We start from the raw sequence: 27,501 nt of genomic DNA on the forward strand, positions 1-27,501 counted from the left end.
CACCCAGATTGGCCTCCTTGCCATTCTCTTACATGTAAGACCAACTCCCCTGTCAGGCTCTTTGCACTGGTTTTCCCCCTATCTTGAGTGCTCTTCCCTCGGATTCCATATAGATCACTCATTAACCATCTTCAATGCTTTGCTTAAATGTCATCTTAATAGGGGCTGTTCAGAACGTTTGACTGACTGATTGATGGATTGATTGATTGATTGAGAGAACACGTACGTGTGCACCCATGCATGCAAGCTGGGGAGGGGCAGTGGGAGAGGGAGAGAGAGAATCTCAAGCATGCTCCACACTCAGCAAGGAGCCCAACACAGGGCTTGATCTCATGACCAACCATGAGGTCATGAGATCATCACCTGATCCGAAATCAAGAGTCAGAGGCTCAACCAAGTGCTCCTGAGGATTTTATTTAAAGTAGAATTCCTCCCCACCAGCACTTACGAGTCACCTTAGAGACTTTTTTTTTTGCATAGAACTTACATTTTGGCATACTCTATAATTCATATATCTATTTTTTATGTCTATTATGTGACCTATTGTCTATGTCCTTCTGCTAGAATGTAAATTCCCAGAGAATAGAATCCTTGTTTGTTGTGCTCACTCCTGTATCCCAAATGCTTGGAACAGTGCCTGGCACATAGCAGGCACTAGATAAACATTTGTAAATAAATTAATAAGTGCATTCGTGGAGGAATTGGGGTTATTGTGAAAAAAAGAAATAGTGTTTAAACAGCTTTGGATTACAGTCTCTTTTGTAGACCTGGTCATTCTCATGGACCTCCTTCCCATGTGCAAATTTACACAAAATTTTATATTCACTTCCAGGAGGCTCACACACACCCTGAGTCTCATCCATGATCCCAACATTAAGGACCTGTGTCCTAGACAAAAAGAACAATATGCACAAAGGCTCAGAAGTGGGAATGTGTGGTTTGTGTTAGAGGCTCAGCGGGAACCGTTTAGCTTGAGTGGGTGGTAAAGTAGGAGAGTGGTGGAAGGTAAGTTTGTGCTGTACTGGATGGACCCCGGAACGCCAGCGAAAGGGTTGCTTGTATTTGATGTAGGAGGTGAGATGGAACCACACAGAGCCATGCGTGGTATTATTCTTGCCCTGTGTTTACCTCTAACTCAATGTGAAACTCTGCACTGTCTCCATTTGCCTTTGAACAAGGGAAATTAATAGAATTTCTGGAAGACTCTACAAGCCCCCCCCCCATTTATAAAAGATATGGTTAAGTACTTTAGAATTATGACAAGGAAAATGCATCCATGCCCCTATTAAAACTATTTTAATTTGTCAACGTCCATTATACTTCTGAGAATATGTCTCAGTTCTGTTATTCTCCGGGTAACTGATTATTATTACCATCATTTTATTCATTAAAACTTGTTTTCAATTTGATATTACCCAATTTGATATTGTTTTGATTGTTCTTTTGGGGATATCTGAAGGAAGTTTCCCATCACTCAAAGGCCCTAAAAACCCATCTGAATGAGGAAATACATAAAATGAGGCCATCTGGGCTCCTAGGTTCCTCGCCCACAGTGTCCTCTATACCATAAAGAGGGTAAATAGGGGCACCTGGGTGGCTCAGTCAGTTAAGCATCCGACTTTGGCTCAGGTCATGATCTTGCGGTTGGTGAGTTTGGGGCCCACTTCTGGCTCTCTGTTTTCAGTGCGGAGCCCGGTTCAGATCCTCTGTCCCCCTCTCTCTGCTCATCCCCTGCTCGTTCTCTCTCACTTTCTGTCTCTCTCTCTCTCTCTGAATAAATAAAACTTAAGAAAAGAAAAGGGTAAATAAACCATCCCTGTTTTCTATCCCCCCCAAACTGAAAGAATGTCCTGTGTTTCAGTTACAATTGTCATGTCACAGACTACCCAAAACTTAGTGGCATAAAGCAACAAACCTCATGGCACTTGGTGTTATAAAGCAACCATTGATTCTCCTCACAGATGCTGAGTTAAGAGTTTGGACAGGACACAACAAACGTGGCTTATATTTCTACTCCACAATGTCTAAAATCTCCGCTAACAATACCTGAAGACCAGCAGTGACGGGAAGGCTGGACATTGAAATCACATGGAGGATTATTCAGTTCCTGCGTGATACCTGGGATAGAAGGACTTGAAGTCTGGGATTGTGGGCCAAAGTGCCTCACTTTCCTTATGCTTTGGGCTTCCTCACAGCATGGAGGCCTCAGGGAAATCAAATTTGTTGCATGGTAGCTGTGATGAACAAGGTGGAAACAGCATAGCTTTTTGTGACCCAGCCTTGGAAATCACATGGCAACACTTCTGCCATATTGAAAGAGCCACACCGTGCCTCCATTCTAAGAGAGGGAACAGAGACCACACCACCCCAGCATTGAGAAGGTGTCCCAAAAAATACGGCTAATTTTTAAATTTTATTTATTTACTTTTTAATTGAAGTACAGTTGACTACCATCTGTCACCTTACAATGCCATTGCAGCAACACTGACGATATTCCCTTTGTTGTACCGTTATTCCTGTGACTTGTTCGTTCCACAATGGGAAGCCTGGATCTCCCATGATCCTTCACCCATTTTGCCCATCCCCCTCCCCACTTCTCTCTGGCAACCATCAGTTTGTTCTCTGCATTTATGGGTTTCTTTCTGCTTTTTTGCTTAGTTATTTGTTTTGTTTTTTTTAGATTCCACATAGAAGTGAAATTCTATAGTATTTGTCTTTCTCTGACTTATTTCACTTAGTATAATACTTTAGTTCCAATAATGTTGTCACAAATGGCAATAACTCATTCTTAGTGTGGCCATTTTTTTTACACACCACACTCTTAGAAATGTAAGCATCCTATGGAGAGTATAGGAGAGATTACTTATTATGGACATTTTCCTCTGAGACACAAGTAAATTCACCATTTATTCAGTGCCTATACAAAAATGCAATTAGGGGCGCCTGGGTGGCCCAGCCAGTTAAGCTTCTGACTCTGGCTCAGGTCATGATCTCATGGTCCATGAGTTCGAGCCCTGCGTCAGGCTCTGTGCTGACGGCTCAGAGCCTGGAACCTGCTTCCGATTCTGTGTCTCCCTCTCTCTCTGCCCCTCCCCTACTCATGCTCTGTCTCTCTCTGTCTCTCAAAAATGAATAAATGTTAAGAAAAAAATATTTTCTAATGCAATTAAGTTCCAGTTGTGAAGCAAATAATCAAATTAACAGAAACAACCTATGTTTTGAGGGCCTGTAGAGTCTATCTAGATAGTGCTAAGATTCCTGGACAACTATTGGAACCAGACCTTTGTAAATGGGTGGGGGGAGGGGGGGCGCGGGGGAGGGGTGAGGGAGGATATCACTAAATAAATGAAGTAATTTACAGGGCACAAATTATTTATAGTTCATGATTCCTAAATACCTGTCAACCAGTCTTTTCAAAAGTTTTCCTTTGTGAGGGGGATTTGTTCTTACTAATCTATATTGAGAGTGGTTGTTATATTGCCTGCATATGTTGGGGCTCTGCCAATGAACTCTCTGTGGGACAGAGAAAATGGGTTATTTCAAGGGTCTTAGGGGAGAGCATTTCCCTAAGATATTACCATCACATCTGGAATAGTTCACAGGCTTGAGTTTACTCATGAGGTGAGCAGACTACTCCCAGAGTGGTGAGTATATAGTTAAGTCCAAGCTTAGCCACTTTTGCCTTTTCTGTGGTAGAATAGTCAGGATTATAGCAACAGAATGTCATTTAAAAATGTTGACTGAGAGAGGGGAAGGGGAGGGAATGACCATAAATGGGCAGTGTCTGGTCCTCTCTTTATGCCAGCCTAGAGTTCATGTTCCATCATTTTCTTCACGTCAGTCTGAACATGTGAAACTTGAGTTCTAAAAAGACTCTCCAGCATTCCCTCGGGGTAGAATAACCCCTAGGCAGAGCAAAAGATAGATTTGCTTATTAACATGTGTTTGAAAATTGTGTTTGCAACGTTGGCACGGGGCATTATTTTGGCGTGAAGTTCCAAGCTATGGTGGCATTTGAGCAGTCTCTTTTGCCACCCGGCGTCATAGCATCCGTCACAGCCTGTCATAAAACTTTTCTGGCCATATTCTGGTCTTTGCCAGAAACTGCTCTGCCTGAAATGGCAAAAGTAAGGGGCAGGACTGGGCACATCTTCACTTCCAGGATAGCATTTCTGCTTTAGTGTCGTTTGGCAAAGCACATACCTCAGGTCTGAGCACAAAGTAGGGCTTCAGTAAACGCTGGTAGAATTGCATTGGCCTCCTAGCCCAGTGAAACGTTGGCCATATTGGATTTCACAGGAGAATTTCAGAAGATTCAAAGGAATAAGGAATATGGAAACAGCCAAGCTGGGAGGGTAGTTTTCCACTACTGGGGCCTGTAGGCAATCCAGTCTTCAATGCTCTCCTGTGTAACAAGAAAAGAGTTTTCTAAACTTAAATTTTTTTATAAACCTGACATCTTCAAGCTAAAAGACTTCCCTTTGTTCTGAAAATGTCCTTCTGACCTTTCTTTTTTTTTTTTTTTTGGAGTGGGAGGGCCTAAAAATCTTTCCTTTTATGAAATGTGATGGCAGTAAATAACTGTTGTTTTTCTTTCTGAATTTCCTTCCTTGTCAAAATGAGAAGTTGGCCAGCTATTACAAACCCCAAATTTGTTTATGGGTTTGCTTTTTTAATCATTCCGTGGAATGTGAAGATCGCGAAACTTGTAGACCAGGCAATTGAGACTTTTTCTCTTCCATTTAAGAGAAACTAGAGAATTCTTTAAGCAATACAATGGGCCACAAAGCGATAATAAACAGCTTGCCACCTTATTTGAGAAAAAAAATTTAGTATTTATCACTTATATGTGTCATAATTAGGATGTGTATTATGTTTACAGCCCTTGGACACAAGCAGACAAGTTCAGAGATGTTTGTTATAACGTGTTGTTGAGTTACACATACACTCTCTTTCATATAAAGAGGAAAGATACACCTGCCCACAAATGCAAAAGGTGGCATTCTGCTTGGAAGGAATTGTGTGTGTTTTCACTGAAAACCCACGTCAGGCCTTCCTGGTGCTGCTGCCTGAGCCGCTGACATACAGACCTGGCCTTGATAGACGAGTTCATTATCCCTTTCCAGTTGCACGCGGATTTCCAGGTGGGTTCACTACATTTTAAATGCAATCTTCCTACTTGTATGTGGTGCAAGCCCGGGGGTCAGCCAGTGGGATCCATGGCTGCTTTTCTCTCCCCGGCCTCTGTGTCTTACCTGCAAACCTAGATGATCTCAGCTCCTACGAGTAATTCCGCACTGTGGAATCAACAGTCCACATGCACCGCTTCAGAAACACAAGTGAGGAACCAGAAATATGCACCATGGCTATGTGCTCTTGTAAAGCCCTACTTACACATACGGTGAATTACGTATTCAAACTACTGGTGGCATTTTGTGACTGGATGTGTGACATCTGCAATGATAATTGCTTTCATTTGGGCAGGGAACTAGGGGAGAACACAGTTTCCGGTTTTTAACTATATAGCAATTTGTTTTGCTTATTCTGATTTCGATAAGCAGCTAGATGGTAATCTCAGAACTGAAGAACCACACACACACACACACACACACGCGCGCGTACATATAACTCATATATTTTAAAAAACACAATAATATTATACATTTTCTAAGATTTATGGACACAGGGGAAGGAGGTTGGAAAAATATAAGCCCTGTCTCTGGGGAGAGCAACGGGGTGGGGGTGGTTAAAGGGATACTTCAGCTTTAACTGTAATGTGCTTTTTAAATAAGGATATTGTATTCATGAAATACTTCATCATTAAAATCAATTAATAAAAATCATCAATATAGTAGCATAAAAAAATTAGTGTTATAGTAAAAGTAGGTATTCCAAGATATGGAGATTCCCCACGGGACTAACTGATGCCATACAGTAAGTAGTAAAGTGCTTCCAGAAGCATCTTAAGTGAAAGTGAGGAACCAGGGCAATATAAATTGGGCCTTGAAGGATGAGTAGGAGTTCACTGGCTTAACTAGAGTGGGAAATGGGTAGATGAACAGGGCAGGCAAAATGACCAGCTTAAACATAAAAAAAAAAAAAAAAGAGTTTTTAGAGAACCTGTCTGACTCAGGCAGGGCTTATATGCCTGGGAAAAGGTATGGCATGTGGAAAGCAGTTACAGAACCTGAGATGAGACTGGAAAAGCAGAGGCCAAAGCCAGAAGAACCTCGGGCGACAAGCTGAAGTATTAGTTGTATGTGGTTGTAAGTATTTCTGTTAGTGTCCTGTGACTGCCCTCAAGAATTACCCAAAACTTGGTGGCTTAAGACAATGGCAATTTATTATCTCACAGTTCTGAAGGCCAAAAGTCCAAAATTCAGCAGGGTTACAGTCCCTCTGGGGATTCCAGGAGAGAATCTTTTTTTTTTTTTTTTTTTTTTTTACCTCTTCCAGCTTTTGAGGCTGATAGTCACAACATTCCAGTCTCTGCCTCCATCTCCAGAACCCTCTTCTCTTCTGGCTGTGTCTCTCCCCTTTGTGTCTCTTCTAAGGACACTGACCCTTGGAAATAGGATAATCCAGGAGGATTTCATCTAGAGATCCTTAATTATATCTGTAAAAATTCTTTTTCCAAATAAGGTCACATTTCCAGGTCCTCTAGGTCAGGATATGGGCAGATCGTTTTTGGCAGGGGGAGTTGGGGTGGGGGGAGGGATGTGATGGGAGATACCATTCAGCTCACTACAGTGCTGATGGGGTAAACTACATGCAGAGAAAAAATAGTATCATATTTGATTTCTTGGAAGGTGGTGCAGGCAAGCCATGCCTGAGAAGTTTCTCAAGGACAAGAGATGTTTTTTGTCTTTTGTTAAGAGCGAAGGATCTTCCATGGTCTCTGACACACTAATTATTGAAATAATAAACACATGGATAAATTTGCAAGCCCAGTGAAGAAAAGATTGTAAACATTTAGAGATGAGAAGGGTACTTGTCCTGTGGGAGGTGCTCATGAAGAAAAATGGTTCTTGCAGACAGGTGTTCCTTGGTAAGGCACTCAAAAACACACAAAGGCAGGGAACCCTTATGGTACAACCATAAAGTTAATCTATTCAACAAATATTTATGGAGCATTTACCGTGGCTTTGTAGATAAAGGGTAAGAATATTCCCAGCTCTCCTGAACTAGTAATAAATACATAAGTGATATGGAAACCAGACAAGACAACAGAGTAATAAATGCAAAAATATGGCATGAAAGAAAGGACACGAGAAGGAAAGAAAATATGATGGTATTTGAGACTGAGTGGTCAGGGAAGGCCTTGCCAAGGAGTTGCATTTGAACTTGAACCCTGGGAAAATCTGGATGATGGGCATTTCAGTCTCACAGCTATGTCAGTAAGTTGAGAAACAAGCCTGGGCTGCTTGAGGGGTGGTGAGAATGGGGAGAAGGTTTATGTAATGAGACTCAGTAAGCATTTAGGGACCATATCACGTAAGGCCTTGGAGGCCATGGTAAAAAGTATGGATTTTAAATACAAGCAGAAGCCATCAGAGCATTTTAATTTTTTTTTCTTTAAAAAAATTTTGTTTAATATGAAATTGATTGTCAAATTGGCTTCCATACAACACCCAGTGCTCATCCCAACAGGTGCCCTCCTCAATACCCCTCACCCACCCTCCCCTCCCTCCCCTCCCTCCCACCCCCCATCAACCCTCAGTTTGTTCTCAGTTTTTAAGAGTCTCTTATGCTTTGGCTCTCTCCCACTCTAACCTCTTTTTTTTTTTCTTTCCCCTCCCCCATGGACTTCTGTTAAGTTTCTCAGGATCCACATAAGAGTGAAAATATACGGTATCTGTCTTTCTCTGTATGACTTATTTCACTTAGCATGACACTCTGGAGAGTCCATCCACGTTGCTACAAAGGGCCATATTTCATTCTTTCTCATTGCCACGTAGTACTCCGTTGTGTATATAAACCACAATTTCTTTATCCATTCATCAGTTGATGGACATTTAGGCTCTTTCCATAATTTGGCTATTGTTGAGAGTGCTGCTATAAACATTGGGGTACAAGCGCCCCTATGCATCAGCACTCCTGTATCCCTTGGGACAATTCCTAGCAGTGCTATTGCTGGGTCATAGGGTAGATCGATTTTTAATTTTTTGAGGAGCATTTTAAAGAGGTGCATGACATGGTCCGATTTCTGTTCAAATCATGGTTGCTCACCCTTGGCGCTGTTAACATTTAGGGCCAGACAATTCTTTGTTTCGAGGGCATCCTGTACATAATAAGAGGTCTATCAGCATCCCTTGTTTCTACCCTCTAGATGCCTGTAGAACCCATTCTCCCCAGTTGTAACAGCCAAAAAGATCTCCAAACATTGCCAAACGTCCCCTGGCGGACAAAATCATCCCCAGATGAGAACCATTGACTTAAGTCAATCGCTATCTGGCTATCCTGGGGAGAAATGTTTGTAGGGGAGATGACAGTGGAAGCCAAAAGACCAATTAGGAGGCTTAGTATTGGCCACGCAAGAGAAAATCCTGGTTTCTAGTTGTAAAGAGAGAGAAGTAAGTGAATTTGGAATGTGTGTTAGAGCTGGAACCACAGGACTTCTAGTTTAGAAGTGTGGGTGTAAGAGAAAGAGAAGAATTAAAGAAATTCTGTGGCCTGAACAACTGGCTGACCAGTGGTATCTTTTACCGACATGAAAAGAGCAACAGAAGAGCAGGTTGGGTGGAGAGCACTGGGCCGGAAGGAAAGTCGCGTGTTCTGATGTGGATGTATGTGTTTGGAATACCTATTAGACTTCCAAGGGAGAAAAGAAGTCAAGTACGCTGTTAGACACACAAGTCTAGAGTTCAGGAGAGAGGTCAGGCTAAAGGTAGAACTTTTGGAGTCTTTGGCCCATAGATGGTTTTGAAAGCCATAGTCAACATGAGATTTCTTGGGCAGGGAGGGGAGACACAGGGAGAGAAGGGAAAGAATAGGAGTAGAGTAGAGGCAAAACGGTCCCAAGACTGGGCCTGACGTTCTGTCAGAGGAGAAGCCAACATAAGAAATCAAGAAAATCAGGAGAGAGAGCCCAGTGAATTGGAGGGTCTAGAAAAACAGTGAAGGCTGTTAGCAGGCAACTGAAAGACCTCATAATTCTAAAATGTTCCTTTTTTCAGGCTAGAAAGAGAAGGAGTGAGGAGCAGTTGCTGGAAGTGAGAATACACAATCCTATGAGTGTTGAAAGATCCTAAATATTTCACCTCCTCTAATCATTTTCGGTGATAAGGACCAGTCTATAAGGTAGTTGCCCAATATCCTGAAGCACTTAAAGAACCAATTGCCTCAGAGTGTAGGATCTGCATTTTGGGGGTATTGTTTTTCTGGTAAACTAAAAGGGGACTATAGACTGTCTTTTACTACGAGAGCAGAAGATGAACCACATCACTTCTCACGGTTCCTTCTAACGTGTGACTCAGTGTTACATACCCATCAGTGACTTGAACTGTGTCCAGATGAAAAGCCATGTTTCTTTGTCATGGTTTGATTTTCTCCCCCTCAGGTGATGGTGGACTCATAGGCAGGGGGAGAACAATGAGCCAGAAATCAGAGTAGCTCACAGACGAGAAACCAGGGTAGTATATGGCTCAATAGAGTACCTGTTTGGGAAACCCCTCGATGTTAAATCACAAAAAACAAAACAAAACAAGAACGGTGAAGGAGGTTTGTGATTACGTTAAGTCCTCTGGTGTCTTTTAGTATTTCAAACCACTGGCAAAGAAGGGCAGGTTTGAACTGGAATCCTCCTAAGCCTCCAGAGGCATGAACAAAAGTATGGGCAGGTCAGAGTAGAGAGGCTGGTTGGACACAGCTGGATGTGGAAGCCAAGGACCGGAGTCAGCATTTAAAGAGCATAATTGGGGGCCCCCCGGGTGGTTCAGTTGGTCAAGCGTCTCACTCTTGATTTCGCCTCAGGTCGTGATTTCGGACACCGTGAGATTGAGCCCCCAGTGGGGTTCCGTGCTGACAGTGTGGAGCCTGCTTAGGATTCTCTCTCTCTCCCCTCTCTCTCTTGCCTCCTCTCTCTCTCTCTGCCCCTTCCCTGTTTGCTCTTGCTCGCTCACTGGCTCTCTCTCTCAAAATAAGTAAATCAATAAACTTTAAAAAAGCATACTCAGACATGAGGAAATGTTCACATGTTATATCACGTGTGAAGAAACAGTGGGCAACAGGAAACAGGGTCTGAGGATTGGGAATAGATGAGCAGGTCTCAGGATCAGTTGTTTCCGGACAGGACTTGGTATCAGCCACCTTCCCTGCAGAAAACAGGTGGGTTCATTGGGAAGAATAGAAAGGTGTGGGTAGGTTAAGAGAGATGAAGAAGTATTCTGGTACTAACAGTAACAGGGCTTCATTTTCATGTCTAGACCCGAAGAGTCGGGGAAGGAAAGAGTGAACGGGTCACAGGGTAGGAGAGAGAGCCTCCCGGCAGGAGCTGGAGCCTTCGTGATAGAATGCTGCTAACCTGCCTTTCCCTGGGAGGGAGCTGGGGGTGCCTCAATCTCAGTTTCCTTTGACCTGAGTAGGTCAAAGCCGGAGTAGGTGTTTGCCTCGTGGGGCAAGGAAAGTAGAGAGGGGCTCTAGAGGGACAAATGGAAGATGTCCCCCACAGACTCTCTCTGGGATGAATGAAGTCAGCCTAACGAGTATGTTCTGCTCTTGAGACCCAACAAGCCATCTGCCTCCAGGCGTCGAGGGCTTTGGCAGAAGTTTAGCTACACTGAGAAGTTCTAACCTTGACTTTGTCTGCGAAAGAGCTACAGGACCACATCCAGAAGAACTCCACAAGGGAGAACGGACTCTACGATCATGTTCTGTTTCTCCTGTTTTCCCGAGTGTCTTTTCTGAAACCCATAGCTTTTATTTAGTGCAGGAAGCACCGTTTATCTCCCAGGCTGAGAACAGCCTTTCTGAAAACTTAAAGCAGAGAGAAGCGAACCGGGTTGTCAAAAAGCAATGAAAAATCGTTAGTCTAAGGTGCCAGGAGCCAAAAACTGTTATAGCGTATCTGCCAGGGAGAAAATAAAGCCTGGAAAATTGTTCTCCATCAGCATATTCCACCTCAGAAAAACCATTAGCTTCAAACTAGGCGATACATACGGGACCCTAAGCATAGTCAGCGAGCCACTGCCCTCTCAATAATAACGATGTGTTTTGTCGGAGCCGAATGGGCTCTTAATGATGATCTGTTTTATGTCTAGGGAAGTGTAAGTGTCGTAGGCCACATCAGAGCCATCAGTCCTCAACTGTGAGGTTTCCTGTAGGAGGTGTCATAGTTGTTTTAACACCAGTGGTCACCACCTTACAGAGGAGCTCTGCAGTGATGGGGTGATTGTTGAGTCAGGCAAGGTGGCTTGGTTTCTTTGGGGTCTTTTGACTCTTGTAACTAATTGTTGGAATTGAAGACGTACCATTTTAAAGTTCTCATGGATAAGAGGGCTAAAGGGGGCCGTCACATATCGGTTAAATAATGAATACATTCCTTTGAAGCAAACCTAGATCCTTGAGGGGCCTATATTTTGTTATCTAGCAGTTAATAGACGGTCCCCACCTACTGGAGGAGAGAATCTCTGTAATCCCTTTTACCTCTAAACTGTCTAGGCACGAACGTGGATGTATGCTGGGACCCCTCTACCACGATCAAAGCTGAGGTTCTGTTTGTGATCAGCTGTAGTCTTTTAGCCATACCACTTTTTTTTTGAATAAGCATGATTAAAAGCATGGACTGACTCCAAAGGCCAACTCCGAGGAGTCAAGTTTCTACCAACCATTTGCTCGCTCTGTGGCCTTGAGGGACATTACTGAACAGAACTCCCTGTGGTTCAATTTCCTCATCTGTGAAATGGCGATAAGGTTACACCTACCTCTTTAGGATTAATGAGGAAGAAATGAGTTAATCCATGTAAAGCCCTTAAAACCATGCCTGACCCATAGGGAGTACTCCGTAAATGTTCGCTCTTCGCTCTTAGAGTACTATTTTATTGCAGGTCTAATATGGTGCACTGTTTATTAAGGAAACCTCAAAGATAAGCTGTTATTGTTTCTGTGTGTAGAATCAGCCACATAAAATGGTATTTTTCTCACTCCACTTTAGCTATCTTTCCATCCCTCTACTTACCACCGCAGTATCACCTTCCTACCTCCCTGTAAGCCCCTATCCACCGCCCAGAAGACTGTCTGATGTGTAATACGTAGTTAAGGACTCCGCTAATGTCTGTGAGATGCAAGCAGTCCAATAAGACATGCTTCCAGTTTGTATCAAACTGTTGTCTCTAGTGTAGAGAACACGGAGAGAAGAAGGAACTTCGGTCCGTGAGTAGTTACCTGTCCCCGTGGTCCCGGATACAATCATGTCTTCATGTCACCTTGTAATCCATGCTTTACTCTAAAACTGAAGTCCTCCCGGGAAAGCCAACAGTCCACATGCTGTTTCTGAGTAGTAGATGTTTGTTTGTTTTATTTGGAAGCAGGCTTCTGCTGATAGATGTGTAAAAGTACGCCTACCTGTACAATTCTGCATCACCTTGACCGCTGTGAATAGCCAGGAAACTGCACTATTTCTTCTTCTTTGGCATTAATGGACACTGGAATTTTTCTTCCTGGGTCTGCCTGTCTCTGATGATATCAGGCTGTCCCAAGGACTGTTTGGCTCATTGCATCCATTTGGGTTTCTTGGGGGAAGCAATTCCAACATAAATATTGAAGACGTGCCCATCTGAACTTTGTTTCCTTCTGGAGGAAATGAGAGCTATCAAGGTGTCCTTAGGTAGGCATTGGTCCTGTTTCTAAGCCCACACGGTCCCCAGAGCCTACCCAAGACACTGTGCTTATAAAATGTGGACTTGGTGGGACTTGGGTGGGCTCATTTTGCAATAGTGAAAAATGCCTTGTTTTTCTGTGTTATCTTCTCTCACTCCATTATGTTCTCCCCCCACCCCCCCACCCCGTGTTGTTGGAGAAATACTGAGTAAGTGATTAATAACCGTCTTGGTCTTTTGCTCTCACCGGCTTATAGAGAAATAAGGACCTACAGATGTTTGGACAAATAGTACATTGTGTTAATGCCAGATTCCGCTCAGACATGCCCCACGCAATTGAGCTTTTCAGCACTGAAAGAACAGGTGCTCCTGGACTTTGTCTAATCGTCCCTTCTTTGCTTTTCTTGTTAGACTAAATACCAGCCATTCTGAAAAGAGGACTGGACAAAAAGGTGTTCAGAGCTGTGTGTATTGCTTTTGTCTTCCCCGAGGCAGACAGCGGGAGAAATGCGCAGATAAGCATATGAGGAGGTCATATAAACAGTCCTAACGGAATAGAAGCATTCTTATGTGTGAGGCATGGCGCTGTGTAGGTGAGATATTTCTTTATTTAAATTGCTTTTTATTTTTACTTAAAGTACAGTAGCGGGAAATGGGGTTTCTTCAGCAGATAAAAATTACCAGCCAGAGTTAATTAAGTCATCTTTTATACTATGTAGTTTCATTTAAAATAGGTGATTAATGATAACCTAAAATCTCTGGGCTGGTTTCTATAAAAGGTTAGCTGGGATTTTCAAGGAAAAGGAAGGAGACCCTTCCAAATTGAGTCATGTTCCCCGGATGAGAAAATTCAAACACGATTAGAGTTACCCATGAGGAAAAATCGTTAAAATTCAAAATCCAAATTTTAGAGCGCCCTTAAGTCACCTAACCCAACATGCCCATTTTACAGACGGGGAGCACGAGGCCCAGAAGGTTCAGTCACATGCCAAGGTCAAATGACTCACCCGCAGCCGAACAATAGTCAGAATCCATTTGTTTATCTGAGAGCCTTATCTTTTCCCCACATTGCTGCCTAGCACCTCTTCCTAGTCACGGTCTTTTTTTTTTTTTTTTTAATTCAAAAATATTTGAATTACATACTACACAGAGGCGCCGAAGCGTGGCAGTTTTAGATGGGCGAGTAGAACGTGAGAGTTCATCACGTCAGCCATCAAAGTAATGTTTTTCATCTGCACCGTAGAGACAGCTGCAAAGCATTTGATCTTAACAATGACAATTAAAATGAGCCTTATTTGAAGTTGCAAAATCACCACACTGCATTAGCGCAAGGCACCAGCATGCATGCACGAGGGCACTTTGCAGATGGCGTGCAGAGACTTAGTTTATGTAGGCACTTTAGGGAACAGATGGAACCCATGGCATCCCATGGTAAATGGGGATTTATAGCACTACAGTCACAAGCCAGAGTGGCTCTCTTCTACCTGAGGGAGCAGCTGAAGTGATGTGATGCCTCTGGCCTGTGAATTGCTAGCACAGGAGTCCCTGAAGAAAATGTCACCCCCAACGCTAGCACTGTCTTCATCCTGCACCCGTGCAGTGCATCATTAGTGGGGGGTTGATGTCAACGAAAGATCCATTTTATTTAAACTGTGTAAAGGGAAAATGGACATCACCCAGAAGGCTAGAAGATGAAGAGATAAACGCACGTTAGTCTAAATGTTCATTATTGTCATAAACGCAACCTAGTTTTTGTTTTCCCTCAACTTCTAAGTTTGGTAGGTATGGTACCTACCCCCTCATTCATCTACCCCTAAATGTTTTAAGCACTTGAGATTAGAGAATTGAAGGAAAAGTACATAAAGAGGCAAGTTTAGAATATTTTTTTAATGTTTATTTATTTTTGAGAGACGCAGAGCGTGAGCGGGGGAGGAGCAGAGAGAGAGGGAGACACAGAATCCGAAATAGGCTCCAGGCTCCGAGCTGTCAGCACAGACCCTGACACGGGGCTCATACTCACAAACCGCGAGATCACGACCTAAGCTGATGTTGGACGCTTAACTGAGGGAGCCACCCAGGCGCCTTTAAAAAAAAAGCCAACTTTAAAAAAACGTAGCAAGACAAAACTGAGCTTCATGAAGACTCTGCTAATGGGTAACATCAGGGTCTTTTAGTCTGTAAAATACCGAGAAGAATGTGCATCTCAGTTCCTCGTCAAGTAGAATTTCAGCATCTCATAAAGAAGCTATCAGAGAAGATAGCCGCTTTGGAAAAAAAACAAAACCAAACAAATCCAAAACACACACACACACACACACACACACACACGCACACAATATCAAACAAAAGGGATCAATGAGGTGAATGCCAAAACTGTTACCATGAACGTAGAATATCCTCTGTATGATGGCGTCTTCCCTAATTATTTAAGATCACTTGTGAAATTGATTTTATGTAAACACAACAACACTCAGCAACAGCCAGCTCCTTGGAGGCAACGTAAGTTGTTGGGGATTTATTGACCTGTCGTTCACATGCGTTACTTTACTACCACTTAATGGCCTGTTTAGATAGCTTTGGTGTATACAAACTCCCCACCATCAGCTCTGAGCACCGCGCATTGACAGGTAGCTGCCGCAGAGATAAAATGAGGGAGCCTCTGCTGCAGCACACGGAAGCACGGGAACTTTCCTTCTTTTCTACTCAGACGCAGCATTTTTCTCAGTAACTGGAATAAGAGGTGGACAGTGTACCTTTCTACTTTCTGCTGCGTCTCGAACGTGGAAAGCGCAGAAAAAGGCTAAACTCAGACCTAGCTTCAGGTTCTGCTTTTAACTCCTACGAGTGATGCGATTGTGAATATGCCATAGCACAGCTCTGGGCCGATCAATTATATGCCGGGGAAAAATTCAGTACGTGCCCGGTGCCTGAATTTCTTGGGGAAATTTAAGGACAAAATGAGTGCAGTGTGCTATGCAAATGCATAATCAAACACAGATTCTCTCTCTCTCCTCTCCCTCTCTCTCTCTCTCTCTCAATTTAAAGCTGTTAGCAAGATAGCTTTGGAAATACAAAAAGGTATTCTCTGCCTTGGGGGTGACTTAAGAGACGAGAGAATAAGGCACGGTCACTACTTGCAAAGAGCTTCCAGTCTAATAGAGGAGATTCCACACTTCATGGATCCTAACACAGCTTTTGTTTAACATTTTGTAACTTCTCCCCAGTTGAGATAAATCTGGTAACTGACGATGTCTCATGGTTGAGTAAGCAGGCTTTTTCTTTCTCAGCGACACATGAAATAATGAGGCCTCTTTCTGATACTCAACATTGTCTTAGATTCAATGAAACACAGTAATATGGCCTCACAGATCACTCTCCCCCCAGGACCGAGGGAGCCGGGGGAAGAGGGAGAGGCACCCCCAGAGGACAGCTTCTGAAAGACTTCACAGGAAAAGTCACCCTGTACGGTACGGAGCTCGATAGGAGTTAGTTCTGAGGGAGAGATAATAAGTGTTGTGAACGTTTCATTTTCAAATTTAAGAGCTTCCTACTACCTCAAAGGAGAAATGTGTAGAGATGAACCAGACGACTGATTTCAGGAGGTAACATAACAAGTGAATGCTGCCCTCCTCCCCACCTGCCATCCGTTGCCCCATTTAATGGAACAGCCACCTTCTAGAGAGGTTCCGGCGTGATGAGATGCTCCCGTGCAGGACGCGGGCCCTCAGACTGGAGCTGACATCATCCACACTCTTCCCCACCCTGTACCCCTTGTGTGAACCCAGCTCTTAATCTAAAACAGAACGTTCAGAGTCTCGGGCTCAGTGACTGGCCTCTGAAGCGACCCCAACTCGATCCCAGGGCAGAGCAAACAGCCTTATTGCAGGTTTCATTTTCCGCAGGCCTTTCCTCTCAGGAATGCAGCGATGTGGCCATTTCCCTGACCTGGCCCTTGTCATAATGAATCCTTCCTTCCCATTGAGTTATTTCCCCTTCTTTCCTCTCGGAGATTTATCCCACATGCCAACCTTTAGTGAAACTTCTTTTGCTCGAGAAAAAATAAACAAGCAACCAGAACTTGAGTGGCCAGAGCTGGGACAAAATCAAATGGCATTTCCTGTATTTTGAAAGATTGCAAAATATTCTAAAGATGAAGAATAATGTTGATATAGCTTAAATGCCCAATTATAATAACCGGAGTTCAAAATCCAATTAATGGCATCTTTGTTTCCCTCCCCTTCCTAATTTCCCCTCCTTGTTTCCTGTATTCTCTCGTCTTAACCGGTTTCTACTCCTTATATTTGTTTTCTCAGGGTGACATCTGCCCAGAGTTTAAGTTTTCTATTATGCATACTTGGTTTTGAGGATTTTTTTTTTCTCCTGTAGAGTCCTTATTTCCCACGTTTTATCTCCCTCGACCTTTCCATCTGGTTATTTTTACCCTTCTTCCTATTGCCTTATTATTTTCTCTTTCCTGTTTACTATTTCTCTTCCTTCACTCAGGTTTCCATTCTTCTATTTGTTGCGTCCTTCTCCACCCTGTGTAAAATAATTACTAAGTCGAAGCTACTCTTCGAAATGTCAAGGTGTAGCCGATAAGAAACTGTGCTCTGTTACAGTTATAGGTATTCAAAATAAACTTGACCAAGGCGACTGGCCAACAGTATGGAGGGTGTCAGCATTGCATTTAGGGGAGGCTCCCGGTAGTGCTCTCTTAAAGGAACATTGTCCTCTCTCTGCCCTGGGGTGAGGACAAAGATGGGGAAAACGGGGGTGAGGACAAAGATGGGGAAAACGGGGGTGGGAGGGAGAGGCAGCGTCGTGCAGTGGTTCTAGCCTCTGGTGCCAGGACGCCCGCGTTCAAACCCCAGCCCTACTTTTCGCTTTGGCTGCGTTACCTCAGAAAAGTTACTTCTCTGGCCACATTGGCCAAATAGAGATGACCGTATAATAGTTCTCTTATACACCTTTTGTGAGAATTAAATGAGTTCATGTATTTAAGCACGTAGAACCGTGCCTGTAACACAGTAAACCTACATAAGTATTAACTGTTATCATTATTCGCCTAAATTACTTGAGCTGCTATCGGGCATAAGAAAACACACACTTTGGGAAATACGCTTTCTCTTGAATGTGTCCACGCGGGATCAAGTTTGAAAAGTCTTAAAAGTCGTGATTCTCAAAGTGTAGTCTTGGGACCAGCAACAATGGCATCTAGGAACCTATTAAAAATGCAAATTCTCGGGGCACCTGGGGGGCGTAGTCAGTTAAGTGTCTGACTTTGGCTCATGTCACGATCTCATGGTTTGTGAGTTTGAGCCCCGCATCAGGCTCTGTGCTGACGACTTGAGTCCAGAGCCTGCTTCAGATTCTGTGTCCACCTCTCTCTCTGCCCCTCCCCCACCCACATTCTGTCTCTCTCAAAAGAAAATAAACATTAAAACAAATTTTTACACAAATTCTCTAGCCCTACCTCTGGCCCACCCCCAGCCACCTAAATCAGCAACTTTGAGTGGGGCCAGGCAATTCAAGCTTCAAGTGATTCTGATCATGCTAAAGTTTGAGGACCACAGCCCTGTGGTGAATATCCTCTCTATTCTAAAGGAACATTCAAAACCCAGAGTATAGCTGTATCCGCCCCACCCCCACCCCCACCACCCCCACCAGCAACATGGCGGACCTTTCAGTGGTCCATGATCATGCTTGTTGGAGCAACTCGAAGACAAGCAAGTTAAGTAGGCACAAAGTAACTCTATTCGACGGAGGAATATTAGCAGCATCTCTTCCTTTCGCACACAGTAGTGAACTGGTAATTTCTTTGGATCCAAAAAGTAGGATCCCAAATCATAAAGTGGATGAAGACAAAGAAGGTCTTTCATTCTCATGGAACAGGTAAGCAAGACTCGATGGTCCATTCCTAGACTTAAAGATTAGGACTTTTCACCTCTAAAAATAATCAGTTTACCTGGCAATAAATATGCAATGACCCCTGATGTTTCTAAGTTGTTCATTTTGAGGTATGTTTCAGACATTTTGAAGTTGGTAATATTTAGGACAACTCACCAGGTTCTCCTTCAGGAGCCTCTTGGTTGAAGTTGCCCTTTCCAGGTACGTAAACTACATAGCCTCATCCATAGGTGTGACATGTGGCAATTGTCCTGATGAGCCCTGGGTGATCCACAAGGACCTGTGAAGTTTTCTGTTGAATACGAGGGAAGGTCACATCCATCTTTCTTAATTGACTCAAGATGACAGATGACAGATGACATCTGCTGACATCCTCAAAGAGACAGTAGCCCACAGGAGACGTCCCAGAAATCCTCATAGAAGAATCAGAGTGAGAGTATCTAGGCCAGAAGGCCCCGTGTCCACCCTAGAGTCTTAGAGCCACAATTCCAGAAGGCATGCTACCAGTGCAGCATTGTGCAAGTATAATTTCTAGTGTTTGGTTAGGGTGTTCTACCTTTATATTTACTTAACCAGCCAGATTCGTTGGGTTGTCTCCATTTTATAGATCCAGAAACTGAGGCTCAGAGAGGCTATGAGGACAAGGCACAAAACTGGTCATGGAACCAAAGTGAGAGCCCATGTCCCCGGAATCCCATTCCAGGGCATTTTCCACTTCATCATGTGACATCTCTCTTCTAGCCTACAACACAGGATGGCCTGTAGGTCATCAGCATAAAAAGAGCATGGATCCTCGATGGGCAGGCCTCTTTCTAAATCTTGGAAATGAACAGGTGGCTTCCTTACTAGATTTGGCAAGCCCCTGTGTTGACAGCTTCTGCTATCTGCCAATAATTTTCCCGGACGTTAACTTAACAGAACGAGGGGGCTTGCAGTGCTAAAGAGGATGGCCGCCATTAGTATATCACAGGGCTTTCCAATAGAATGTTTGTGGTATAGACAGCTCTGTATCTATGCTATCCAATATAGTAGCTCCTAGATGAGTAACTAAATATTTAAGTGAATTTAATATAAATTTAAGTAGCCATAATGTAGGTAGTGGCTACCATATTAGACCACACATGCCTATGAGATCATTTTTTTTTTTAATTTTTTTTTTAACGTTTATTTATTTTTGAGACAGAGAGAGACAGAGCATGAACAGGGGAGGGGCAGAGAGAGAGAGGTAGACACAGAATCTGAAACAGGCTCCAGGCTCTGAGCTGTCAGCACGGAGCCCGACGCGGGGCTCGAACTCACAGACCGTGAGATCATGACCTGAGCCGAAGTCAGACGCTCAACCGAATGAGCCACCCAGGCGCCCCTATGAGATCATTTTTTAGTCGGGTGCTGAATGGGTTCTTCCTGAAGGAAGTAAGAAATTAAAATATTTTAACCTCTATCCCCTCAACCACTCAAAATCACTTACCCCCAAATATTCACATGTCTATTTAGACATGTGCCCCCAGCAGAGCCCCATTATAGCATGACAGTTACTAAATTGTCTGGTTGTTATCTGCAAAGTCAGTACAGTGGTTTTCTCTCTCTCTCTGACTCTCTCTCTCTCTCTCTCTGTCTCTCTCTCTCTCTCTCTCTCTCTTTGAGCAAGCTTTGTTTACTGTCATTTCCTATTAACCAACAGAGTGGGGTAAGAGCCAGTGTATAGACTAACAATGAAAGAGCTGTCCTCTGCATTGGACAGAGGCCTTGTGTTAAGAATTATAAACTGGACTCTGAACTCCTGCCTTTCAAAGCGAAAGGAATAGATGTTGATGGTCCTACATAGTTGTTTGATGACAGAGCGTTAGAAATTAGGGTCGGGACCGGTGTCTCAGCTCTCGCTCTTTTCCCTTCGAAGCCTCAGAACCCGGCTGCCTAATCACACCCACACCCACACACAAGACTGGCTCCCCTTTCTCTGCGGTGAGGCTGGCATTCCTCTTCACCTGAGACTGTTCCTTTCTCTGCGAGACTGTTCTGTTCTCTGTGCGGAGTTGCAGTGGCAGGAGGTGGGCTGATGTGTGATACATTCAGCAGCAGTGAATCGCGGTTTATCTCAGCAGTCTGCGTACTTTCCGTTCCCCAGGAAGTCCAGCCTTCTTTCTGCTTGCAAGGGTAGAAGAATGGCTAGCCAGACTCTGCCCATTCGGAAAGCTTACAGGGATTAAGAAATAGCTTGTTTTCCCAATTAAGTGCACTCCTTTCCTGCGTCAACATGCTGATGGTAAGAAATTGGGGGGGGGGGGGGGGGGCGGTGCACTGGCTCCAAATCGTTACATGCTGCATAGCATCTACAGTCTGGCCCTAATGCATCATCAACTGTTACCTGTGAGTCGTATGTTGGGTTGTACCCATGGCCCTAATAACAGGTACTTGCAGACAGAATGACACATACACCCTCCACTCCATGCTTGTCCCCAGTTTATCTTGCTAGCCTGTGGCTTGCCATGTGTTCCATAAACGTGACACTCTAGTCACACACATCCATTGGTTATTTCTGAGTTGTGCCTTCTCTGTTCTTCCAGGGGACCCAGACTATTGCCTTTGTCTCAGCTCTTTTTCCTGACTTCTCCACTTGCCAAAGGTTTGAAAAAAGAGAACTGAGCTCTCGACATTCGCTTACTTGTTCAAGTCACGTTTACGGAACACCTGTCCTGTCAGTCACCGAGCAAGACACAGACAATGAGAAGACGACAGACTAGATTTCTGTGTCCAAATCAGGCTTTGTCACCTTCTAGCTGGATAGCTGTAGACATTCGACTTAAAAGAGCCCATGTGGAAAGTCATGAGAATACTCCTCCCTCTCGACGAAGGGGAATAAGATCACGGCCTCCACTTAGTTGAATGGCTGGCATGTAGTACGTGCTGAGAGTCCCTTCCATCCCTTTAAAGTTCTGCTTAAATCCCACCCGTTCCGAGGCCACTTCCTGAGCTTACCTAGTTGGAAATCATCTCTCCCTCTCCATCATGCCCATAGCATATTGGCTGAACTAAAGGAGCATATATTTCTTTCTGTTTTGTGCCAACGGTTTATCTGAACTTTAACCCCCTCAAGGAGATTTCAAGTCCTTAGAGGAGATGACTGAGGTGCCTGTCCTCTATAACCCATTGATTGCTTACGTTAAATTCAACGTACAATTTCTCACTGCTATCTGTGTGCCAAGCACCGTGTGAGATGGGGCCTACAGAAACAGGTATATAACCACATTTTCTGTGTGCACAAAAGTTATAGCGTAACCAGGGAGAAAATAATGAGCATTATTGTTTTATTTGCTTAGCACCTGTTCCTTCTTGTGGAAATTATATCATCCTTCCTTCGAAAAGTCATTCCTCTAGTAATTGGAATCATCGGTCCCTTATCTTCACCCCTTTCTGTATCCATGCCCTTTGCCCTTTGCCTGCTTTGGTCCTCCCCACTAGTGGTACAGTACTCTTTGACTTTATGCTCAGGGACGTAACTTGCTTTACCCAGTAGAATGGTGTAGATTTCAATGTGCCACTTCTGAGTCTGGTCCTTAAGATGCATCATGGCCTTCCACTTCCTCTCTTGCACCTCTGCGACTGCCATAAGGAGAGCTTCGCGTTCAGCCTGGTCACTAGAATAAGGCATATTTATAGAATATGCCTGAGTTTAACCCACCAAAGAACTTTTCAGCCAGATCTGCCACTTAAAGCGGAGCTCCCTGGTCTGTATCAGTCAACCTCTGGCCAACCTGCAAATGCATAAAAAATAAATACTTATTATATTTTACCATTGAGATTTTGTAGCCGTTGGTTTCCCAGTAGTAGGTGATCCATATACTGGCTCTCACTCTTCTCTTCTGTCCTCTTCCATGTTCTCTCTACCCAAGAGCTTGAAATGCCTCAATGGGATGGCCATCTTCTTATCTTCTCCTGAACAAGAGTCATAGTCCCCACTCTAGGGCAAGCATGTGACCCACGAAGGAGCAATCAGAGTTCTTCTGTGAGACCTTTAATGTTCGAACTGAGGAAAATGTAAGCCTAGGCCTACCTGGTAGACACAATTCCACTTTTCTGGTGAGAGCTAGCACATCATTCACAGACGAAAAGGGAGAGAGCCTGAGATAGATGGAGGCAGGAGGCAGAAACAGACTGACATACCAAGGGCAGGTCCTTAAGGCAGCATCTGGGGATCTGGGAGGGTTCCCAGTTTCGGCTTTCCTCAAACTTGTTGGCCAGCATTTCCCTCAATTTTGTGAGCTAACCTAGTATCCAAGAAGTTTCCTTCTTAGCTTAAGCTGATTTGAGTCAAGTTTCTATTCTTTACAATCTTGAAAAAAAACAGAGACTTGGGGCGCCTGGGTGGCTCAGTCAGCTAAGAGTCCTGCTTCTGCTCAGCTCATGATCTCACGGTCCATGAGTTCAAGCCCCGTGTCAGGCTCTATGCTGACAGCTGGAGCCTGCATCGGATTCTGTCTCTCTCTCTCTCTCTCTGTCTCTCTCTCTTTCTCTCTTTTTGCTTGCTCTCTCTCACTCAAAAATAAACATTGAAGGAAGGAAGGAAGGAAGGAAGGAAGGAAGGAAGGAAGGAAGGAAGGAAGGAAGGAAAGGAAAGGAAGGAAGAAACCAGAGACAAAATAAATAAAGAGGCAGTTCAATCTGAGAACACTGTCCCAGAGGCACAATGGGGGCTGTGGGAGCACAGAGGGAAGGGACCTAACCAGCTGGTAGCATCAGAAAAGCTTTCTGGGGAAAGGAGCAGTTCTGCTAATGTCTGCAGAACAAGTAAGAGAAGGTCTGAAAAGGGAACAGCCTGTGAAAGGCTTGGAGGCCAAGGGTCAAGGTGAGAAGCGAGTTTGGGAAAATAATACGGGCCAGTGTGGGAAGACCTTGTCAGTCAGCCTTCTAATGGCAAGTCGGAGCCCTAGAAATATTTTAAGCAGGGGAGTCGTAGCCTTTTAGAAGCCCCTTTTTTTCTGGCTGAGGGTGGAGACCGAAGTCAGAAAACCAATTGGGAGGCTGTTAAAAGCATCCAGGCAGGAGATGAAGGGCTCCTGAATTCTGGCAGAGGCCTCAGGCTTTCCAAGAGGGCTTTCTCAGAGTCCATGTGCGGTGTTTATCTGTCGAATTGTGAATTGGAAAATTGAAGCCATTTTCTCCTTTGAAGGGACTCGCGCCTCCCACTTAAGATTGTGAGGGGCCGTGCTGGGCCACAGGGACAATTGTTTGGCCACTTGTTCCCTAGTTCTTCTCCCAGGAGACTCTTCTGAAGGCGGACAACCTGGGTGTCACCGCCCTCGGGCCATCAACTCCTCATTGTTCAAGATGTGCTGTGTTGCACTTACCCAGAATAAAATGATTCTCATTTACTTACCTAGCAGCTGTCAAAGCCTGAAATTTCATTCTGTGGGCGTAAGCAATTTTTCCCCTGCAAATGTGGCTTCATCTCGAGGTTGTTATCTGCCAGCAACAGAGAACGGCGGTGCTACAGTCTCTTTGCCTTTTCTCCTACAAGCAACAATTAGAGGCCAGTTCTGCCCGGGTACAAATGCATCTGTTAGCGATTGTCACTCCTTAGTCACGCGCTCAGGAGCCTCACTAGTTTTGCCGGAAGACCTCCAGATGACAAAATGGGATGGGGAGATACAGCGAAAACCTGAGAGGAGAAAATAGTGGCTTAGCTCCTTTGGGAACCAGCAAAGGAAGAATCATTTTGTTTCCTGGGCAGACAAAGGGACACTGACTTCGGGAGGACTCAGGATCCAACTCTTTATTGAGGAAGATGAATTCAAATGGAAGCCATTGGGGAAAGTGCTTAGATGAGCAAAATTGAATTTCACCCAGGTTGGCCTCAATCCCGTAACACCTATAGATGCAAAACACATTGGCCGGATTACAATCAGGGAACTGAAGTGGGGAGAAGGGGAAGAAGTAAGAAGAAGAAAACATTTGGTTTCTGGATTTGATCGGCAGGCTTTCCAGTTTTTGTAGAATCGTCTTTGTGGTGTGGTCTGTGCGTTTCCCTACGGGCCCTTTTGTAGGCAGGGGCAAGACATGGGCCACGGCACCTCCCAGCCAGTCTTCAGGACACAGGAGGGCCTTGGCTTTGACAGCAGGCCCTGTGAGTGCAGAGTGGCTCGCCATCAGGTCCCGTTCCCCATCGCTTTGGGTTTTTGACCACACACGTAATGAGGTCGCTCTTTTAGCGATGCCTTTGTTGGACCCCAAATGATGTTCCCACCCTCCTGACCCAGGAGCTTTTGTGTCTTATGTCAGAATAATCACTTACCCAAAATGATGGCTAGGCTCAGAAATATCCTGCTTTAACCTTAGGGAATATAAAAAAAGGAGTGTTAAATATTTAACCTGGATTGATGAGGTTTGCTGAAACTATTGGATAAAATGAAAACTTTCTTTGAGGCATAAATCACTGGGGAGATTTCCCCCCTCTCATTGATTTTTGGGCTCGGTTAATGATTCCAGCACTGAGAACGTAAGACTAGGTGGAAGTTAAAGAAATGGAAAGCCACATTAACCTCTAAATTTTACCTATATGTTGATTTTTGACAGTGAAATACTATAATTAACCCAGACTATTTTCTTAAGATTTAATTTTTTGCTGATGTTCAAAAGTATTGCAGAAAAGCTGATTCCTAATTATTACATACAGCATTGCATAAATTTCTTCCTAATTAAAAAGCCTCTAAATTCTAAATAATCAATTTATGAAGACATATGGTTTTGAAAAATTAGGCATTTAATTTCTAAAGATTTATTGGTAATTTGTACCATAGCTAATTAATTATGGTTATAATACTATTGCAGTCATAGTAGAGATTGATGTGATGATACAATTGCAAATTTATTTTGATATGTCTTCTTTAATATCAGAGCATTACATTATACTTAGTTTTCCAGCTCCTTCTTAATTATGCTTGAAAGCATTAGTTTAATGAAAGATAAGAGGGCTTGATAAGTGTACCATCAGAATTTATTTGAAAAACTATTTTCAACCTGAAACAAACAAATTGTTTTTTGCCCTGGCAGAATGCAATTTGCAGTTGGTCATAAATTAGCCGGCAGAAATGCCTTAAAATTAAATAGTATTTGGTACAGAATTTCCCATTAACCATTGTGACAATTTGCAGAGAGCTTAGCATGAGAAAGTAGTTAAACTGTACAGAGGAAGTCTGCAGACAAAAATGAATAGAGCCCAACATAAACAATGATGGCATTGTAAACTTACAAACACATGGGCTAGGTGGGGAAGGCTTTTTCCTATTTCCTTTGTCATGTGAATTTCTAGGCATTAAAAAAAGAACCTCGCAACCGTTTTGGATATTACCAGGGCTTTTCTTTGAAGTTGTAGGAAGAGAGAGATTTTTGATTTAGGGGTAGAAAATGCTACTCATCTGTTTTATTAAATAGAAACGCATGACCCTTTGGAATCATGGCACCGAACCAAATCGCCGGTTATAAGGGAAACAGAAAGCAAGAGGGCGAAAGTCGCCTCTGCGCTGTGCTCAGAGTGCAACACGCCAAATGCAGGTTCGCTAAAGAACACGTGTCCGCGTGGAGGGCCCTCCCGGGGGAGGCGGCAGAAACTCTTCCTTTGGACATCTTCCTGATGAAATTCCGGGTATCAGAGTGGACAGCCCTGCCTCCCTTGTTTTACATGGGAACAACTTGGGCTGTTTTCTTCTCCAGTGATATCCTTGCTTTGGATTGCTTTTGTTAAGTCCTGGGGCTCTCACCAGGCAGCGCGCATTTGTTTCACGTTTCTTCCCCGGTGTTTCCACGGCACAGTCCTTCTGCCTAGCGGTGTGACTTTGAGAAGGTCACCAGGTGTCTCCTAAGTCCCAGTTTCCTCTTCAGTAAAAGGGCGCTAGCGATAGAATCATCGGTAGTATTACAGCGAGGGCAAAACGTGGTCTTGTGTGCCCACCCGCGCTCTGCAAGCACACGGAAAGCTCGCTCTCATAGTACACGGAGGGGAGGACCAGTAGGGAGAACCACGTGTCCGGTCTGTGGGAGGGCTTGGCATTGTTCATTCATTCATCTTACAGAGACTGCTTGACCATCCACTCTGTTTTCAGCAGAGCTTATTGGCTCTGAATACAGAAGTAAATACAATGCAGGGGTATCTGATCTCTTGGAAACCCTAATCTAACAGAAAAGAAAATTGTGTGCATAAAAATAATTAAAATAATAGTGGCTATGCCTGGGTTGCACGGGGGCACAGAGGGAAGAGCCTTAGAGAGCTTGAGAAGGCCTAGAAGAGAAGATAATGAAGCTTTAAATCTTGAACAAAGGCAAAGTAGGTGGGGGAGAGTACTGAAGCGGTTAGTAAAGCAAGACGGAAGGTTCCATGACAGGTGTTAAGGAGCTTCAAGAAACTTGGTTAGGGCCAAAGAGGTAGAGTGAGGCTGGTGATAGAGGAATTTGAAGGCTTGGCAGGGCTTGGGATGACCTATTGGATACACGCAAAAATGCTAGAGGTACCTGTGTGAATAGTAGTGGGCACATTGATTTTTCCTCTCCAGAAATATAGCACAGGCTTTACTTTTATTTTTTATTTATTTAAAATTTTTGTATATGTATTAATTTTTTTTTATTTTTTTTTAACGTTTATTCATTTTTGAGACAGAGAGAGACAGAGCACGAGCAGGGGAGGGTCAGAGAGAAAGCGGGAGACACAGAATCCGAAACAGGCTCCAGGCTCTGAGCTGTCAGCACAGAGCCTGACGCGGGGCTCGAACTCACGGACCGTGAGATCATG

At 43.9% G+C, this 27,501-nt stretch overlaps 1 protein-coding gene and 1 long non-coding RNA gene across 8 annotated transcripts in view; one reads left to right on the plus strand and one right to left on the minus strand.

The window, feature by feature from the left end:
* The window catches only part of RARB (retinoic acid receptor beta), a 747,871-nt gene that overhangs the window by 517,156 nt on the left and 203,214 nt on the right, over positions 1 to 27,501 (plus strand). The gene's annotated exons all lie outside the window — the stretch shown is intronic.
* LOC113594164 (uncharacterized) lies at positions 18,311 to 27,326 on the minus strand. Of its 3 annotated transcripts, none has more exons than XR_008298029.1 (3): positions 22,230 to 27,326; positions 20,708 to 20,864; positions 18,311 to 20,126 (listed from the first exon to the last, which is right to left on the minus strand). It is a non-coding gene; the product is annotated as an uncharacterized LOC113594164 (long non-coding RNA). The 3 variants fall into 3 exon arrangements; XR_008298030.1 differs by having other exon boundaries at positions 18,314 to 20,126; positions 20,708 to 24,378; positions 25,012 to 27,326; XR_008298028.1 differs by having other exon boundaries at positions 18,314 to 20,126; positions 20,708 to 22,474; positions 24,097 to 27,326.

Source organism: Acinonyx jubatus, chromosome C2 (genome assembly GCF_027475565.1).
Source record: "Acinonyx jubatus isolate Ajub_Pintada_27869175 chromosome C2, VMU_Ajub_asm_v1.0, whole genome shotgun sequence".
Taxonomy (NCBI): Eukaryota; Metazoa; Chordata; class Mammalia; order Carnivora; family Felidae; genus Acinonyx; species Acinonyx jubatus.